General features: G+C 34.5%; 1 protein-coding gene across 3 annotated transcripts in view; it reads left to right on the plus strand.

The window, feature by feature from the left end:
* Positions 1–3,858: 3,858 nt before the first annotated feature.
* The window catches only part of LOC145690438 (uncharacterized), a 467,263-nt gene continuing 452,023 nt past the window's right edge, over positions 3,859–19,098 (plus strand). The window contains exon 1 of one of the 3 annotated variants that reach the window (XM_081765329.1): positions 3,859–4,426. The gene's annotated coding sequence lies outside the window, so the exon portion shown is untranslated. The remainder of the gene's footprint in view (positions 4,427–19,098) is intronic. The other 2 variants (XM_081765336.1, XM_081765318.1) reach the window with 2 other exon arrangements.

Below are 19,098 nucleotides of genomic sequence, written 5' to 3' on the forward strand. Positions count from 1 at the left end.
ATGTCTTACTTCCGCCACTGCATATAAAGTTGGGCGTTATGAAACAGTTCGTGAAGGCTTTGGACAAAAATGGGGCATGCTTCAAATACATTTGTGACAAGTTTCCAAAACTGACACAGGACAAACTCAAGGAAGGTATATTTGTAGGGCCACAGATAAGACAGTTAATGATGAATCCAGGTTTTGAGAGTACGATGGCTGAAGCTGAACGGCTTGCGTGGACAAGTTTTAAAAATGTGGTCAATAACTTTTCGGGTAATAACAAGGCTGAGAACTACGAAGAGCTTGTCAGTGATATGTTATTGCACTTCCGACGATTAGGATGTAATATGAGTGTGAAGCTACATTTCCTGCATAGTCACTTGAGTTACTTCCCAAATAACCTTGGACAGTTCAGTGAGTAACACGGCGAGAGATTCCATCAGACAATTAAACTTATGGAGAAAAGATATCAAGGAAGATGGAATACAAACATGCTCGCTGATTTTTGTTGGCTTCTGAAAAGGGAATAATGTGTGCATTCCGTTTTTTCTGAACTGGCTTCGTATATGGATTTCTGTTTCATATATATATTTCAGTAATTATTAGTATTGTTTATTGCACTACAAACTACTGAAAAACTTTAATTTACGCATTTGTGTTACATGTATATTTGTTCCTATTGTAATATTACTACTGCTGCTATAGTTACTAAAAATAACACCAATGCCGATTCTAACATTGCAGAAATATGTTTGGCTAGTTATCATAATATACATAAATATCGATAAGTAAAATTGAAGTATTTATACCTAAGGTTTCCATTCCTGCTTACGTAATAAATAAGTGTGTGTATATTTTAACACTAATATGTGAAAATTAGTTGTAGATTAAAAAGTGGACGTGCTATAGAAAATGCAATCATATTTTTGAAAAATACATAAATGTATAATTTTGAAACACACTTAAGATTGTATTCATCTCGAGTTTCAATTTTTTTTTTATTTTGTTTCAAAAATGCACAAATTCCGTAATTTTCACATGTTTCTGTGCTTTTTGTGCAAAAACCTGATGTGTTAGGGTAAAAATAAGTTCAGTTTCGTGATCAGCATCCCCAAATTATCTAAGAACACAAGAAAAATCGAAGTCATCTGAAACTTCATCCCAAAATGTCGGACAGTGTAATTTATTTATTATAATGTGGTTAATTAGTTTTATGGTCTAATGTTGTCAATAAAAATAGAGTTATATTTAAATGACTTTAAAAAAAACAGCCACAAATCTGTGTTTGTGTTTTAACTATAGTAATAGTGTATATGTGTGTTTAATTAAGTGTTAAGTACGAGACATTTGATGTTTAATTTGAGAACTTTAGATAATGTAGGAGTGGGGTTATAGTAAGAAGGTGATTATAGAACTCTAAACCACATCCAGCCAGGAAATACCCGTTTGGGCCAATAAATTAGCATTAATCATGAAATTTGATATTTGGACTTTTCATTTACATAGCGTTTCTTTATGTTTGACCTAGAATGGAAAAAAAAAGACAGGTTTACTAAGGTGTTTGAATTTAATGCAAGGCTTCGAAATTCAGACGAATCCTATACGAAAAGCACAAGAGGAACGCAAAATATTGCTCACAGTAACAAGATGGTGAATTATCTGCTAGAATTATACTTTTGTTGAAAGCGAGAAACAAGTCAGAAACCCTGATCGAAGAACCATCAAGGCAGAACTCGTGATCCTGGGAACAATCCTGTGGCTATGTCATGGCCGCTTTTCTGCTTAGGCACGCTAGGCACGGGCCTAGGGCGCGAAAGATTTGGAGGCGCAAAAAATTGGAGGGCGAAAAAAGAAAAATAGTAAAATACGCTGTGCAGAAAACGTCATTTTCTTTCCGGTTGAGCTACCTGGTTACAAACAAACTAGATCTCTGCGGCTAATGTAAATGTGATACGTATAATTTTACTTTTGTTAATTAAAAATAGGGATTTCTATTACTAGATCAATAAGAATACTGAAGGACAGTTGTCTGAGGATAACTGGGGGCTGAAAACAAACTATTAACTGTACTAATATTAGGAAAAATGCGTGTTTTCTGCTATTAACAGACAAAAGCGGAGACTGCGGAAATGATTCCTTATGCACCTTTTAACTATAATAATTTACGAGAAACCTATAAATGCAACATCCGTCCATTTAAAACTACTAGCTTGTCACTCAATACGATAAACTGAACATAAACATGACGAAAGAATAATAATAATAATAATAATAATAATAATAATAATAATAATAATAATAATAATAATAAGAAGAAGAATATTAAAGCCCCTCCGAAATCTTTCTTACTATAGTAAAGTATATGAAATATCTTGCAGAATTTTCACATTTTCAGACAAAGACCTCCCCCCCGAAAGTTAGCAAAGCCCCTCCCGAAACAAAATCATAAATACGCCACCGCATACCACTATCATTTCCTTATGGCTGCCTGTTGCCAGTCCTGGACACGGCGGGTCCATAGGTGGTGGATAATGGAAAGACACTCCAAAAACCAGAAACAAAGAAAGGGAAAAGAGTAAGAGAGTTAAGGGAAAATCCCTCCTGAACCAAAACTGGCAAAGTAATAACTGAAGTAGGAGGTGTTCTGGAAATAGTGGGGGACGCAACAATTTGAAATGACTAGGGCTTGGGGAGATTAAAAACGGCCCTGGGCTATATTAGTAACATCCTCACTTTCGAAGTGAGAGGCCGGGTTCTGAAGTTCATGCAGGTCGCATTTAATGTTAAACTGCAGGTCTGCACTAATATAACATTGAGGCTTATGCAACCAACAAATGAAATCAAAGAAATACAAACTCCCGGAAGTTGATTTTTCTTCTTGTTACTGTTTAAGTTTAGTGTCCCTTTTCAGCACCACAGCTATATAAGACACAGATCAACACTAGCAAAGTGAAAAAAAATGAAATCTTTAAGTTTATGTCCCACAGTTATCCCGGCTAGGCTAAAGGAAACGGTGATGATAAGAAATGAAAGAAATGTTAGAATGAAGAAAGTGGGAGCAAACGGGAGAACCCGGAGAAAACCACACATACGATATTTGTCCATCACAAAGTTCACCTGGCGGGAGCTGGGATCGAACCAAGAACTCCATGTACCAGAAGTGAAGCTCTATAACTGAGCCATATAACTTTACTAACAAGGTGGGATATAAACCGTAATACGTTCAAATTTCAAAGCGTTCTTACCGGGAATCGAACCCGTAACATAAGATAAGTAATAATAATAAAGTGAAAATGTCGAGGAGAGCAAACTACATTTAAAAAATTACAGTTCACTACTTTTCGATTGCAATAATCAAAGTGTAATACCTAGAATTAAAAATATAGTATATTCACTAATATAAAGAAATTATGAAAACGTAACGACAATTTCAAACTGAACAAATCAGTTAGTTGCCTTTGGAGAATTAAGAAAACAAAGACCCAGCTTTCGCAGATTAGTGAAATGACCCCGGCAGCTAAACTCCATAGGAATATCTACCATGCGATTATATTTTTAATGCGGAAAAGCCGAACACTGGCTGGATCTCATAAAAATTTCGAATACGGATCCGTAACTTTACGAAAGAAGGGTATGTCATTAACTATAGAAATGTGCCTCAGTCCGTTTTGACACACAAGATTTAAATGTTTCCAAAAGTTTAAAGAGGAGAAAAAAAAAAAAAGTTATTCCACCTGAAGGGAACGTTGAATGTTTGAATAAGGAAAGTAAACACAATGACACACACACATACACAGAAGGTGGAAAGAAAGGTGAGGGAGTCCTCTTTTATAAAACTGCGATCGCGAAACTGACGCACGCGCAGTCTGATCGATTTTAGTATCTTCCACTAGATGTCACCTGCGTTCGCATATCTTTACAAGTTAAAACCTGCTCGTTTCGCTGTTCGGTAGTTTCGAGACCAAATGCGCGTTGTTGACAGTAAAACTGAATCCGTAAAACAGTCAAAGAAAAAGAAACGCTCGTAGTAAATACTGAAAAACGGAACTAGAGCGAAAAATGCTGCAAAAAATAAAAAAGTAAATGGAAGCTCTTGCTTGCGGACGAGTAACTGATATTAGTTAATATCTTGAGGCTATTTTCTTTTTATTCTGAAAAGGAAATCTCCGAGACGAAATTCCTGATTACTTTTGTTTAAGAAGTGCGTTCGTTGTTGTTAAAGTAAGTTTAGTTGTCATTTAATAGAAGTTGAATGTTTCTCTGTAATGAGCCTTCGAGCCAGAAGGAAGACATAAAATGTTAAAAGTTTACTACAGAAAATAACTTCGCACACAAATATATATAAAGTTCTTCAGAGTAACAGATGACAGTTTGGGAAATCCTGGGTTTCAAACCGTGTTCTAGAAGAGGAAAATTGTGTTGAAGCTGGAGAATAACTTACAAGGTAAGTAGGGTAGAGTTTGACTATATCCAAAAAAACATTAACATTTTTCGTAATTCTAATTTACATTTTTTTTACTGTTGTGGTTTTGTAGTAGTCTTCCTTGTGAATACATAATTTAATATAAATACATATTTTATTAAGCACATGATTTGGCTGTTAATCTATGTAAAATGCAAAATCAATTAAATTCAAAGGAGTTCGAGGAGGCAGTAAGTGTGAGTCAAAATGGAAAAAAGTCTCCCCACCACAAAAACAAAGTAATAATACTAATGTTTCACTTCTTTTTTATTCGGTATTCGTAGAGCATGAAGATTCTGTTCTACCGAAAGCGTGAAGGAACACATTCAAATGTTTTGCTTACTTGTTGGTAGATTCCAAGTTTGAGTCCGGAATAGGTCCATTTTGTTTTAACTCAGTCTTTTTCTTCGTGATTAAGTGGCCGAAGAACGCGTCCTGTCTGTGCGTAGTTCCGGGCTCGATTCCGCTAAAGACCGTTCCTTGATAGTTACAAAGAATCCAGTGACGACGCTAGAAGAGAGCGGGCACTATTGATGGCATTGTCTGCCCCCCCTTCTCCCAGACATGTGTTGTGAGGTGGGTCAAGTAATATAAAGCTTATTTTCCGTTATACAAAAATTAACTACCTTTCAGAAAAAATTATTTACTTCGTAAATTATCCTACATGCCGTCGTCATAGATTAAAGAAAAATAAAGCTGTCATCTTACGGTTCGGATTTAATTTTAATTTTTAAGTTTCGACTCGTATATTGCCCGTAGTGGATAGGAACATTAAAACTACAAAGGAGTTCTTCTTCGTATGAATTGCGAATTCTCCATCTAGAGTCGAAGAAGAACATTTATTATAAGTTTGAAATTCCTACGCGTAACCAGACTTCCTTCCGGAAACTTTTGTCGGGGCAAATCAAAATATGACGGGATTGCACTGGGACAATATTTGGATATACTGGCGATAGCAATTTAATTTGTCTTAACTCAAGAGGGTTGGTTGGAAATCTTCGGGAGGGGGGAAAGCTCCTCCCCCGAAATTTGACTGCAAGAAATACCGCGTAACAGTTTTAGAGTTCGGATGAAGGCTACAGAAACATTCAAGTCAACCTTTCCCGCCTTAGTAAAAACCCCGTCTTGCCGTCTGTAATCCTTGATCTCAAGAATTTTGGGAGATGTACATGCAAAATTTTCACGGTACTACGGCTAATCTTTCCGGAGGTTTGTGAACGATGAGATTAGTCCATAAAATTCTATTTTGCATTGTTAAAATTTTGAGTAAAAAATAATTTGGTACGGGGAATGAACATAGAACCTTTTCACTCTCAGAATTCCTATGCATATTTTATCATTGAGTCTTTAAAAAATTCTAAGTAATCCAAGCAAAGAGCTAACGGTTATATATCTTTTAGGTTAAATGAGACGGATGATAAATAAGTATGGAATATAATAATTAGTAGAATGAGAATGTGGCAGAAAACTAGAGAATTCCAAGAAATCCCGCAGTAACTACGTTATACACCGTAAACTTAATTAGATGGCCGAGAATGGAAGCAGCAGGCCACCGTTCTCAAAGTTCATATTTTACTAAACAAGTAATCTATGGTCCATCACCAATGTACACTTAGAATAATTGAACCCAACGTTGACGTAACTTCTACTCGACTCGATTAATATTTCTATGTCTGCCTTATGTTCCTCGGTAACATTCGAAAAACTTAGGTATTTCATTATGATGAAATGTGGTAATGTGCCTTCCTTACACTTGCAGACATGACCCATGTTTGGGGTCGCAATCCATTAAGTATAAACGGGTAAAATCCACCCTATCTTTCAAGTTAATCTATGTACATGGAAAACAATTTTCCAATATATAAAAAAAAAACATAAAATTATTCGATTATGACAAACCTTAGTGTGTATTTTCTTTATGGCATATCCTCACGCAATGGGGTTAAACCTGCCAAGAATAAAAGGGTGATTCTCCCACTTCAGTTTCAAAATTTGGTTTCACAATAATTTTCTTTAAAAAATAAATAGATTCGATTGTCATCACACGTCATACATTTTTGCAACGCTTTTTAATCATCCTGTATGCAGGGAGTTAAAATGAATAAACAGTAAAATAGTGGATTTACCCTTCTCTGATTACTTTTCTAGAGTTCCACGAAAACCTTAAATTCATTCTGTTTTGATATTATTTACGGTACAATTTTTGACTCTCTTTTCTGTATAATCCCCAGTTCTTGGTATTAAAATCGGTGAAGAATGAGCTTTAAATTTAGCTCACCCTCATGTAGGATGGATACATCCCCACTTAAAAACGTTTCATGAAATTTTCGTTACAACTGTTCGATTTTGGTGCAATATATCATTCATTTTGTTCAACGTTTCACAACTATTCACTTTGTATGGAACCGAAATGAGTAAATGATAAAGTAGTGGTACCCCCTCTTCCTCGATTTTTCGAGTTTCGTGATAACATACGAAACTCATTCGATTCTGATATAATAATATTATGTATATTTTCTTTGGCTCTTTTCCATAATCCCCTGCGCTTGGAATTAAAAATCAAGAATGAGCAGTGAATTTACCTTCTAATGTGGTATGGATACTCCCCCCCCCCTCAGATTAAACAAATATAATCCAGCATATCTTTCATTAAAAAAATATTAGATTTTCATGGAACGTGACGCATACATTTTGAGGTTTCACAACCATTCTCCCTACTTGGATTTTAAATCAATTGAGAACGAAAGAGTGAACCACTCCCCTTCTTCAAGTTTTTTTTTTTTTTTTTTTTTAATAAATATATTTGTTCTGTGATCACTGTCGTAAATATTATTCAATTGTAACAAAATATGTATATATTTATTGAGGTTTTCACTTAACTTCTGCTCTTGCATTGAAGTTAGTGAAATATGAGGACTCACTTAACCCACCACTGAAAGATTTATATAAATAAAAATCATATATTAATTTTAGTAATTTTGTCGAATATGACTTATTTTTTCTTGAAAATTTCCAATCATCTCAATTGCTCCTAGCTGAAATGGACCAATAATGAGGGAACATGTTTTTCTCAATTTTATACAACACATTTTCCTGAATGTTTACTAAACACACACAAACTTTTAGAGATCATTGTGTTGGAGGTTCGAGACTTGCTCCTATAGTTTACGGTTGATATTAGGTAGTGACAGAAAGAATCATCCGCCTCAGCAATGTATAGCGTCACTAGTACCTTCATCATTGCTACTAGTGTTACCCACGAGACGAGACAGAACTCTTCCAATAAAACATATATATACACTTTTCGAGACGAGACATACCTAGATCAAATTATTTAATTTCCCTTTTTTTCGTCCCACGTAGTTGTAGAAGAATAACATAATTGATTTTTCCTAAAATTATTCTTGGTCACATAACAAAAGTATATTTAAATCATATAGTTTAATACCAGGAGAACATTAAAATAGTTTTGAAGATATACAGTATTATCCAAATTATTATATGATTGAAGATTTTATGAGGCGTTCCGCGTAGTAAGGGAGAATTCAAGAAAAGTAACAAATAATCTTAACTCTCGGAATTTACGTTTGAGGTGTTCAACTAGTAATACCAAACTGTTGGGTTAGTTTCCGCAGATATGATGCCAGAACATAACCTAAACTAAACTAAGCTACGCTAAGCTAAGCTAACTGATTAGAGTACCAAAAGGGAAAAAAAAATCAAATTTGTAAGCAATTCGCATCGTTAAAAATCCTGGCTTACATGTAGAGAAACTATCCCCAAGCTGTTCTTTGACACCAGTTCTCGTATATATAGTTTGTGGAAGTCATTTCATTTTCCACTAGAAAATACAGTTGCAAAATAAATCGACGATTATTTTCGCCGTTCAGGAGCATTTTCAAGATGCAAGTCTTTGTTATGTTTCAACTTTACTACTCGGATTGCCTCATTTGTCCACTTCTTCGTTCCGAGTTATATTCACTCACTGGAGGCCATAGTATTCAACGTATCCGGAACAAATTTTAAACCTTACGGTTTTATATGTTTCTCTAGGACAGGAGAGTAAAAGTATCTTCCTGCCCCTAAAAGTAAGGGTAGTTTACTAGTGAATACAAATAAGAAAAAGATTTTCTAGAAAACGCCTTTAATGATTTCATATTTGTTTGAGAAATTATTTCAATAATAACCATGTAAGTCCTCTTTTTGAAATAAATCCAGAGGCGTAGTTTAGTCTTGAGAGTAAGATTATTTTGGGACCATTTTCTCAGAAACGACTCTAGCTGATTTCGTTAATATTTCATAAATAAACATTTAGTTAACAACCATGAAATATGGCATAAGTCAATTCAACTGAAAAATTCACAGGGTGTAGTTTACTGTTGGACTTTTTTCCGGAAGACTTTTATCAGGAACGACTCCTTTTTGTTTATACCTGGTAACCAAAAAGTTCATTTGAATTACAATAAGACATAAGTTATTTTTTCTAAAAATGTTAACACTGGGTGGATTATTCCACAATTTATTTTTCTTTTTCGCATAATTTCCTCGACTACATTTCAGGTGAATTTGTTCGTATTTCATACATGGCGTAATTAATTTTTCATAGGAAAATCATCAAAGGATAGTTTACCTTTGGATGGGGTGAATGTTTCTGAAAGATTTTCTGAGAATCTACTTGGGATATTTTGTTTGTATTTCACAAGTAAATGTTCATTAAAATTTCTAAAGCACGATATTAACCGTTTTTCCGAAAGTACATGAGGGATAGTTCGCTCTTGGGGGCGAGTTTTTTCAAAATTACTTAGGTGATATGTTTATATTTCATAAATATGTATCTCATCAATATTCCTACATTATGGCAATAATTATTTCTACAAAAAAAAAAAAAATAGTTTATTCTTGAGGGTGAGTTCTTCAGAGAAAAAATCTTCAAAATTGTTCAGGTGATTTTCCTCATAAATAAACATTTAATTAATAATCCTGTAACATGACATGTCATCCTTCATGAAATAATCCGCAAATAGTAGTTCACTTGAAGTTTTTTTTTCGGACTACATTTCCGGAAAACATCTATTATAATTTTTTATCCATATTTCATAAATAAATGTTTCAAGAGTAACTACAGCATGATTTAATTTAAGTACACAGTAATCATGTTTACGACATGATATAGCCCGGCGTAGCTTACTCGCTGACGCTCTCGCCTTCGGTGCGAGCGGTCCCGGGTTTAATTCCGGGGTGTGAATAGGGTTTTCCTGCGTTTTACTCATCCACACTAGGCAAATGTCGGGGTGGTACCTAACATATAGATCCCAAGCCGCTTCCTTCCTTCTCTTTCCCCGGATAGTGTGCACACCGATTGACGTCATTCCTCTTATGTGACGCGCTAACATGACAATCGATGCAGAAAGCCCACAAATCTAAATCATAAATTAAAGAAATTAGAGCAAGGAAGTTTCTGTAGTACTTCGTTCGTTTCATTCCGCATAACAATTTCAATATTTAACACATTTATGATTGAACTAACGTGTGATGCATTATATTAATCTACATAAATTCAATTAAGGTGTAACAAAAATACTGCAATAACGTAACAGTACAAGTACGCAACGTAATTTTATTGTAATTTATAAAGAGAATAATTCGTATAAGCGTCTTTTTCTTCCTAAATTTCACTTCTGTGAGATATCGTTATGCCAAGTTAAATTCTTATGAATTGAACCAGATGAGTTTCTATTTGTATTCGTGAGTTCATTTCTCTTCACTACTAAGCTATATAAAGCAAATAAATTCAGTTCAATGTTGAAATCGCACTATTTGCTTTCTTATTCGAAATTGACCCGCGCCGAGTGAGAAATAGTGAAATATTGAATGAATGAAACCAATCAAAACATAAGTAATCTGTCATTGCAGACAACTTAATTGCTACTCAACTTGAGAAACTTCCGAGACCCATGCTCCTTCCCAATCTATTGATTTTGTCTTTTCTTGATTTAAGAATCGTGGTCTTTTTATATAATCCATCAGTTGTAATCTTTTTTTTTTTTTTTTAAACTTTCGTGTTTACCTTCTACTATAACTCGGTTGATTTGAGTTCAACATTCCTTTTTCAGCACATAGGCAATATGAGACCAGATCCACTACTATTTAAAGTAAGATCCAAACCAACCAAAATCGTGATTTTGCTCGAAATTGCAGCCACTTCGGTAGCACAGCGTCAAAAGAAAATTTAGTTTAAAATAATGTTTCAAGTACAATAGTTTTTCTATTTAATTATTCCTAGTATTATTGTCTAGCATATTGATTCAATACTTCATTATTTTTTCCATTGTAGTTAACTTCTTTATTCTTCATATCTTCATTTTGAAAGCTTCCAATTTGTTATTCAGTCGTTTTACATAGTATCAGATTTTCTGCGCAGTATAGGATAACACAATACACTAAACATTTGATGAGTTGTAACAACTTTTTATACTTTTAATACAACTTTTATACAAAAACTCTCAAGATTTTCTTTCTGCCAATGAAATTATTCGTTAATGAGAAAATACAAAGCTCTAAAAAAATAACTTTCCTTCTAATTAGCTTTCTTATTGTACAAGATCATAAAAGGTTTTTAAAGAAGAATTTCTTCACAAAACTATTGAAAATTTCTTCACATTTTTTTTTTTTCACATCGAAACGTTTAGATACACTTTAATCATGCTTGTTGATATACATATTCCTTTCAATCCCTAGCTAGTAATTAAAAGTCAGAATGCATTAAAGTGACTCATGGATGTAGTTCTGATGTTGACAACATTATTTTTCTCGTCTGTCGTGCAATTCGTTGTAGATTAAATTTTATTGAATTGCAGTATATGGTCGTCTAGTAGCTTAAGAAAGAATCTAGAAACTAATTTTGAGAATGAAGTCTATTAGAATTTATACATTAATACAAGTATTAATGTATAAATAGACATTAAATAGATATAATAAATAAGTCTGTTAGAATTTATACATCTCTTAATTCTGAGTGGCTGGCTGACTTATCAACGCCCAGGCCGAACCGCTTACACTAGAAACTTCAAATATGTACAGTGCATAGCATTTGTAGTGTAAGGTATCACTAAGGAAGCATTTTTGGAAATTTGATGTGGAAGGAGGAAAACAGGGGTGGCAATTATTCTAATACGAGTAAGTTGGCTATATCTCCAATCCCTCAGTGTTAGAGACATTGAATTCCTTATATAGGCTTTTCATTTATAAAATAAATACGTGCTTCAGCATTTTGCGATATTCCCCCTAGAAGGTAAGAAAACAAGGTGGAGTTATAATCAGGGTTGTTTTGTTTAAAACAAATGATTAAAACTTGTTTTAAACAATTGATTTGGTTTTAAACAAATTTTATATACGTTTTAAACATTTTGTTTTAAACATTAGTATTTTTTAAGACTTGTTTTAAACATATACTTACCATAATGAACTATAGGCCTAAATTGCTTTCTTGTTTATTTTTTGGCCTAGGATTTCAAAGGTGGATCTACTTTCGAGTTTCGGGCCTGCTTAAAATTCTGGAAATTGGGCCTAAGCAACGTTCCAGTTTTGATCATCTATATTTCCTCCGTATTTATTTGGTGTAAGGACCGAGCTCCTTCGTGGCTAAGCGGTTAGCATACGCGCCTTTGGCGTGGGAGACTCGGGTTCGATTCCCGGCGGGAGCTCATGTGGTTCAGATTCCACGTTAATCAGTAAGTCCAAGTCTCATATTGCCTCGCTGCTGAAAGGGACGTTAAACTCAAAAATTAATAAATAAATTGGTGTAAGGACCAGGGTTGCCAACTTCTCTTAAGAAAGAATCGGGACGGAACAATCGGTGTTGGAACCCGTCCCCCTCCCCCCGAGAATACACATACGGCGAGTCGTTGGAAACAATGTAAATAATCAGCTGAATAACACGAACCTGAATGAATGCGGCACCTTTTTTTTTTTTTTTTTTTAATTTTCCCACCCACTGCTCATCACTAAGTATAAGCAATATATGCAACAAATTCAAACCAAAACAACTGCAATTTATTTAATATAAACAAAGTTTAGAGTGAAAACTGTATAGATTTTTTTTTAATCACAAATGAGTGCATAACATTGTTAAAGAATTACTGACAAAAAGTATTACTGAAATCGAGTCTTATTCTTTGGCTATTATCGAACAAAAAATTCAAATCAAAGTAATTGTAATTTATTTAACATAAACAACGTTTAAAAGAGGTTGCAAAAACAAGATTTTTAGTGCTGCATGGAATATACTATCATCATAATCGGCTGGATATCAACTCAAAACAATTAGGAAATAACTATCAAAGACGAGCTGCTATTTTTATGAGTCAAATTAAAACACACATTTGTTACAAGTGATTCTGTACATAAAACTGCATGTAAAAGAATGTTATTTCTTTGTAAAAATGGTCCAGTAAAATATTAATTAACTTTGAAAATTGATAAAACGGGACAATACGCGTCCCGACGAATGTCCGTTCGGGACGCTGGACAAATAAGTCAGAAATCGGTACAGTCCCGACAGAATCGGGACGGTTGGTAACCCTATTAAAGACCTCAAACTTGTTCTGTTGGACTTTGCTTATCAAAAGGTTTCTAAAACTGCCTTACTGTCCCCAAAATCTGAGATTCAGGGTGGGGTTGGGAGCGTCTGCCTCCTGCCCCACTGATGCCCCTGTCTAGCGGATGTCATATGAAACTATCCTACGCTATTTTACGTGGTTTTAGTTACTTTTATTTCGGACTCTTGACTGCGAAGATATTGAAATAGAATTCATTTCCTGAGTAAAACGGAATCTTATTGAAAATGGATCCATTGTGCTCTGAACGCCCCAAACATTATTTTTCTTCAATAATGGCTTGTAAAAAAGGAACCAATTACCTAGGCTTCCAAAAAATATTCTAAAGTTAACACAACGCGAAGTGTGCTCCAAATATTACTTTTCGAAAATTTATTATTTTAAAATAATTTTATTAGCATCAGTGTTCTGAAATTGTAATCAAATTTTGCAACTAAAATCTCACCCGCCTCACGATACGTGAGTTTAGCTCATAAGGACATAACTAGGAAACTTTCAGAAACAGTAACTTTGAAATGAGTTGCCTTAGGGTTAAAAGAACCGCAAAAGTGTATTTCTGGTAGAATTCTAACCTTAAAACATGTAAAATGACTCCCTTTGCATTTGAAATTTCGAATTGCAATTAAAGATGGCCGCCATGATGCTTGATAGCACCATCTGATGTGTCAGACCTAGGGATGCGCACGAGACGAGTCAAGATAGGATTTTCCTGACAGAATTCGAGTCGAGACATCACTTTTACAGCACATTTTGGAGACGAGACAGCCACAAATCTTGTCTCGTGCTCATCCCTAGTCAGACCACTTTCAACTTTCATCATTCTCTCTCAACCCGTTCTCAACACACAAGGGTGGTGAGGACTTTTATTTCACCATGTATGTTGATAGATGGTGTGAAATCTCCATAGTAGGTAGATTTTAAAATTACCTAAAAAGCTTATTACAACCAAGAAAGTACTTATGAGAGTTACTGGCAAGAGGGTGTAATAAAAGGGGGTCGTGATATGAAAAAAGTTGAGAATTACTAATCTATACTGAAATATTCTGTACCCAACACATTGTAGTCTTAACAGGGATAAAATAAATGAAAAGGTCGGTTACAAGCAGTGGTGCTATTCAGCCGGTTCCGATCGATTCGCTAGAACCGGTTATTAAATATTTCGAGTTTGCAGAACCATTTGTTATAACCAGACATAACAGTAAATTTTACCCAGTTATACTCAGGAGCAGTAAATTTTAGTTTAACTATATTTGCTTTTAGAAATTCTCACAGCTAAAGGGCTAAACATATGATTCCGAGAAACAAAGTATAAGCGATTTATTTCTTAATCTAAAATGCTCAGATATCAAGAATGAAAACTGGGATCATGAGTGTAGTGATGAGGGTCATTTAGGTCTACGTATATTTGAAACTCATACATATTATCAAAACTTGCCGATCCATAGCTGGATTAAGGTCTTTCCAATACTTTTTGACAACCATCTATGTTGGGTAATTTGTTTCCTAGATGTTTGAAGTAGTACCTAATTTCGTCACATCACCTTGTATTAGAATGCTGTGTAGGTCGCTTTTTGTCACTTGTGGTATCCAGTAAAAAACTGCTTTTGTCTACCTTGTACGGTTTGTTTCCTAAGAGAGTATCTATTTATCTACCTATCCATCTCTCTCTCTCTCTCTCTCTCTATATATATATATATATATATATTATATATATATATATATATAATATGTATGTATATAATGATATGCATGCATATATCCAGAACCGGTTGTTAAAGAATTAGAATAACATCATTGATTGCTAGTAAAGAGCAGAAAATCTTAACAAATAGGTTATTACCCGATTTTGAAATATATGTTTAAAATCATGTTTTAAACTGTTCAAAATGTTTAAAACATGTTTTGTTTCGTGTGTGTTTTAAAACATTTTAAACACATGTTTTGTTCTTTTTTTTAAAAAAACTTTTTTTCCAGCCCTGGTTATAATTGTTATAGGCTTAATAAGATGGCTATACCTCGAAATCTCTTAAGGTTAGAGACAACAAACGTGAGATGTAGTAGCGATTTGGGAGTGTATAGCAAGAAGAACAATAATTAAATCTCATAACCAGACTTAAAAAGAGTTTTTATAGAGTTTAATTTTGAATGTGATTTTATGTCTGTTAATGAATTGTCTTATTCACTTGGAAAGCCTAGCACAAACAATTTCTGACACATACCTGGTAAGTTTTGATGAGGATGAAACTTCCAATTCCATGCTTCAGATTACTGTTCAGCTCCGACCCTGATATAGTTCTTGTTGGTGGTGAATTATTACCTCGGAGATTGATGATCCTTTACTAGTTGTATAGTGATTATGCCGATCACCCACTGTTTCGGCGAAGTTAAATTTGAAAGGAGTAGAGAACTTTTCGTTATGTCTATGATGACGATAGACAAAGATGCTGAACAAACTCCATGAACTACCTAAAACTGAATGAACTCCCAGATCTGTCGAAACTGTCTCTTTCTTGAAATTACCAAATATTTTATATCAGTATCTTTGCTGAAGTTGATAATCTGAAAGCTCGTAGACATGACGTAAAGCCACGTGCAATAATAAAAGCATTCCGAATCCGGGTTCCAGAAGTTACAGAACAAATTTCGGAATTTAGAAAGAAACAAGTATGTCTGTGCTAGCTTTTCGTAATGAGTTCAATTATGAAAGTAAATCTGTCATAAGCGCATAAGACAAATTCACAGACATGATTGTATAACAGTTACATCATGATCATATTCTTCAGATACAATTGTTTACAAGTAAACTCATTTCCGTATTTTCTTATTTTATCAGATTTACCTTGAAATTATCTAAGATTGGTACTAGCTCAATAATTAGGTAGCAATGACTGTACTATTGCAGAAATAGTCAATCGCGTTTTGCGAGAAAGTATTAGTATTTTCGATAGTTTTCTTCACATGCTAGATTAGCAGTATCGTCGATAAAGGAAAGTATATGTATTTGTAAGTATACGAATCTATTGAATTTAAAAGGATGTATAACAACTATGAATATAAAACTTTGATATATCCTAGGGTCATGTTTTGTACCTCATTCTCTTTAGAATAGAACAGTCTTTCAAACGGCACCATTCATATGTCTCCATGTATCTGAGGCGGGAAAAATCGCAAAAACTGGTATTTCTGTTTAAAAAGTATCCCTTTTTCTCTTAGCACCTCTGAAACCACACCCCCTGTGTTAACACACATCTCAAAATCAACTGAAAAACATTAAGGGTATAGTGAATGTCTACAAAATTTCAAGCTTCTATTTAGAAAAGTAAGGTAAAAAATATCAACCTATGTGCTAAAAATATCCCCACAATGCCCCAAATTCCCGCGTAAAACGGGAAATTTTCTAGGACATCTCTATTTACCCTAGGACCATGGTTCGAACCTCATTCTCTTCAGAATGGGAAATACTTCCTAACGGTACCATTCACAGGTTATCATGTATCTGAGGAGAGAAAATCGCGAAAAAGGGATTTATTAAAATAAGCTTTTTTTTTAACCTTTTTACCCGTTTGAACACAACTTGTGGCAACGCAGAGATCTGAAACAATTCTGCAAAATACTAAGGAGTACACTGAATGTATGTGCAAAATGTGTCTTCTAGGTGCGAAAGTAAGCCCGCCAAAAAATATGCCCACCGTACCATAAATTCCCATTTAAAATAGGATCTCAGGTAAAAATTTCCTGAGACATCCTTATTTATACTAGGATCATGGTTCGTACCTCATTCTCTTCAGAATAGAACAGCCTTTGAAACGGTATAATTCGCATGTCTCCGTCGAGTATGTGAGCGGGAAAATCGAGAAAAAGGGAATTTTAAAAAAAATGTTATTATTATTATTATATTCTTGCATCTCTGGACTGCCCTGTGTTAATGCAGAGATCTGATAAACGGTACACAAAATGTATGTGCAAATTTTCAATCTTAATAGGCAAAAGTAAGCTCCCCAAAAATAATAAAAATAGGCCTAACAAAAAATTCTTTTGTTTTAAGTTATGACGCCATCACACCCTATGTCTCGACCCAGAAAGGCATGAAACCATACGTAACGTGTTCTACAATGCTTCCACGCTAAAAAAACTTTATTAGTACTTTTTAATCGAATAATGAAGATACTACCCTAACGTATAAACATATACGATATATATAAGGGTTAATGCTGTGCTACTGTTGTTAACCTTCAATTTATTTCCTGCTCAATAGTAGACATACCAGTGTTTTGCCAATACGTATTTCAATATCACGAAATCGGGGCTTTTGGCCCGATACTCTAAACAAAACATCACAATTATGTGACAATGTGTGACCCTACGTACTCTACTACTGGTATGTGCAGGACAAGGGCGCAATTTTCTGTGTAACTTTGGGGGGGCTCTATGGAAGATATGCATTAGTAGAAGGAAAAAACGAATGAACATACTGTAGAAATAGGTGAACCTGCTTCAACTTAGCAATTTGGGACCCTTCATTAGAGGGCCATTTCAACTTCGGGGGTCCCAGGTCACTAAACCCTCCAGAATCGGCGTCCTTGGTGCAGAACTACCACCTTTTGCGAGCTAAATGATTTTTTTTGTAAATCAACTTTCACCTAATAAGAATATAAAGTATTCTTCTTCTTATTATTATTATTATTAATAGCGCTCCGGAGTTCACACATGCATTGGATATTTTTAATGAAAACCTACAGTCAGCACCATTTTTATTTTAAAGCTGAAATTATTTTCGAAATTATACGTCCTTTTATGTAAATTGGTAGCATGAGTCACTAGCATGCACTAGTCACGAAGTACTAGTGTGTTGATTCGATGATTTTTGTCAAATGATTTTTTTTTTCATTTCTTGGAAATGAGTCACAAGCAGGTGAGTTTCCTTTGAACATATATACTGTAGTTGACCTAAATATTTGTCCACTCCTTTGTGGATTTGTGCAGGAAACAAGTTCCTTCTGAGGATTCCTTATGGCTTTCTCTTTTCTTGTTGCTATTTTTGTTTTGCTAACAGTACTTTTCTTAATAACTACATTCTTCCACTACCTGACACTATCTCATCATTATAAACAGAAATTCTAAATTTCAAATCAGAATCAAACTACGTAACACAGTAATATCGTATTTTATTATACTTACCTCCGTTTTTCTTAGCAGTTAGCACTAAACAAACGAACACATACAATAACAAGTCAGAATTCGCTCCATAACAACACAAAAACCAGTCGAGCATGCGCAGCAAGTGCTGGAGACTAGCTTCAAACAAAATACGACAGGTGACGCTCTCATCAGAAGAAATGCATCAATAAAGATCCAGAAATATGCATCAATCGAGTAATCTTAAACCACAATGCCTTTACATGTCTCAAATGACCCGTTTTTATTTTCTATCGTTCTCTCGGGTTGAAACTGCTGACAAGGGACAGCACCCAATTGTCCGGCTCCGATTTCAATGAAATTTTTATTACTGATAGAAGACATGTATTCGTTACTTGTGATGACAGAAATTTTTGCCATGGTGCATGTTTTCTATATTTTAATATTTTTTAAAAGTTGTGATGTGATTAATAGAGATTACTGCAGAAGTCCTTTACTACCCTTTGTAACCGAAGTGTTAATGAAAGAACAACCATAGAGATTACTGCAGAAGTCCCTTACTACCCTTTGTAACCGAAGTGTTAATGAAAGAACAACCATGTAGATACGTATAGGGCATAGGGGGAAGTCGTATGGTACACCTTGTCTCAAAAAGGTTGAGCGCATTCTTTATTGGTGTTTTGAGGCAAAAATTTTCTAAGCCCAGCTTCGGGTATCTTCGGGAAAAAGTAAGCCAGGTTCGAACCTCCAAGCCAGCCTTTGCAATCGGGAAAAAGTTTGCAGATGTGTTTTTCTTCTTTTAAATATAATAAGACTTGTTACCAAGTGTTTAAAAAAGCAACATTGATTGAAATACTTAATGATACAATATTTCGAAACCTTTTATTAATGTGAGCACATGCT

This window comes from Thermobia domestica, chromosome 1 (genome assembly GCF_964235325.1).
Source record: "Thermobia domestica chromosome 1, izTheDome1.hap1.1, whole genome shotgun sequence".
Taxonomy (NCBI): Eukaryota; Metazoa; Arthropoda; class Insecta; order Zygentoma; family Lepismatidae; genus Thermobia; species Thermobia domestica.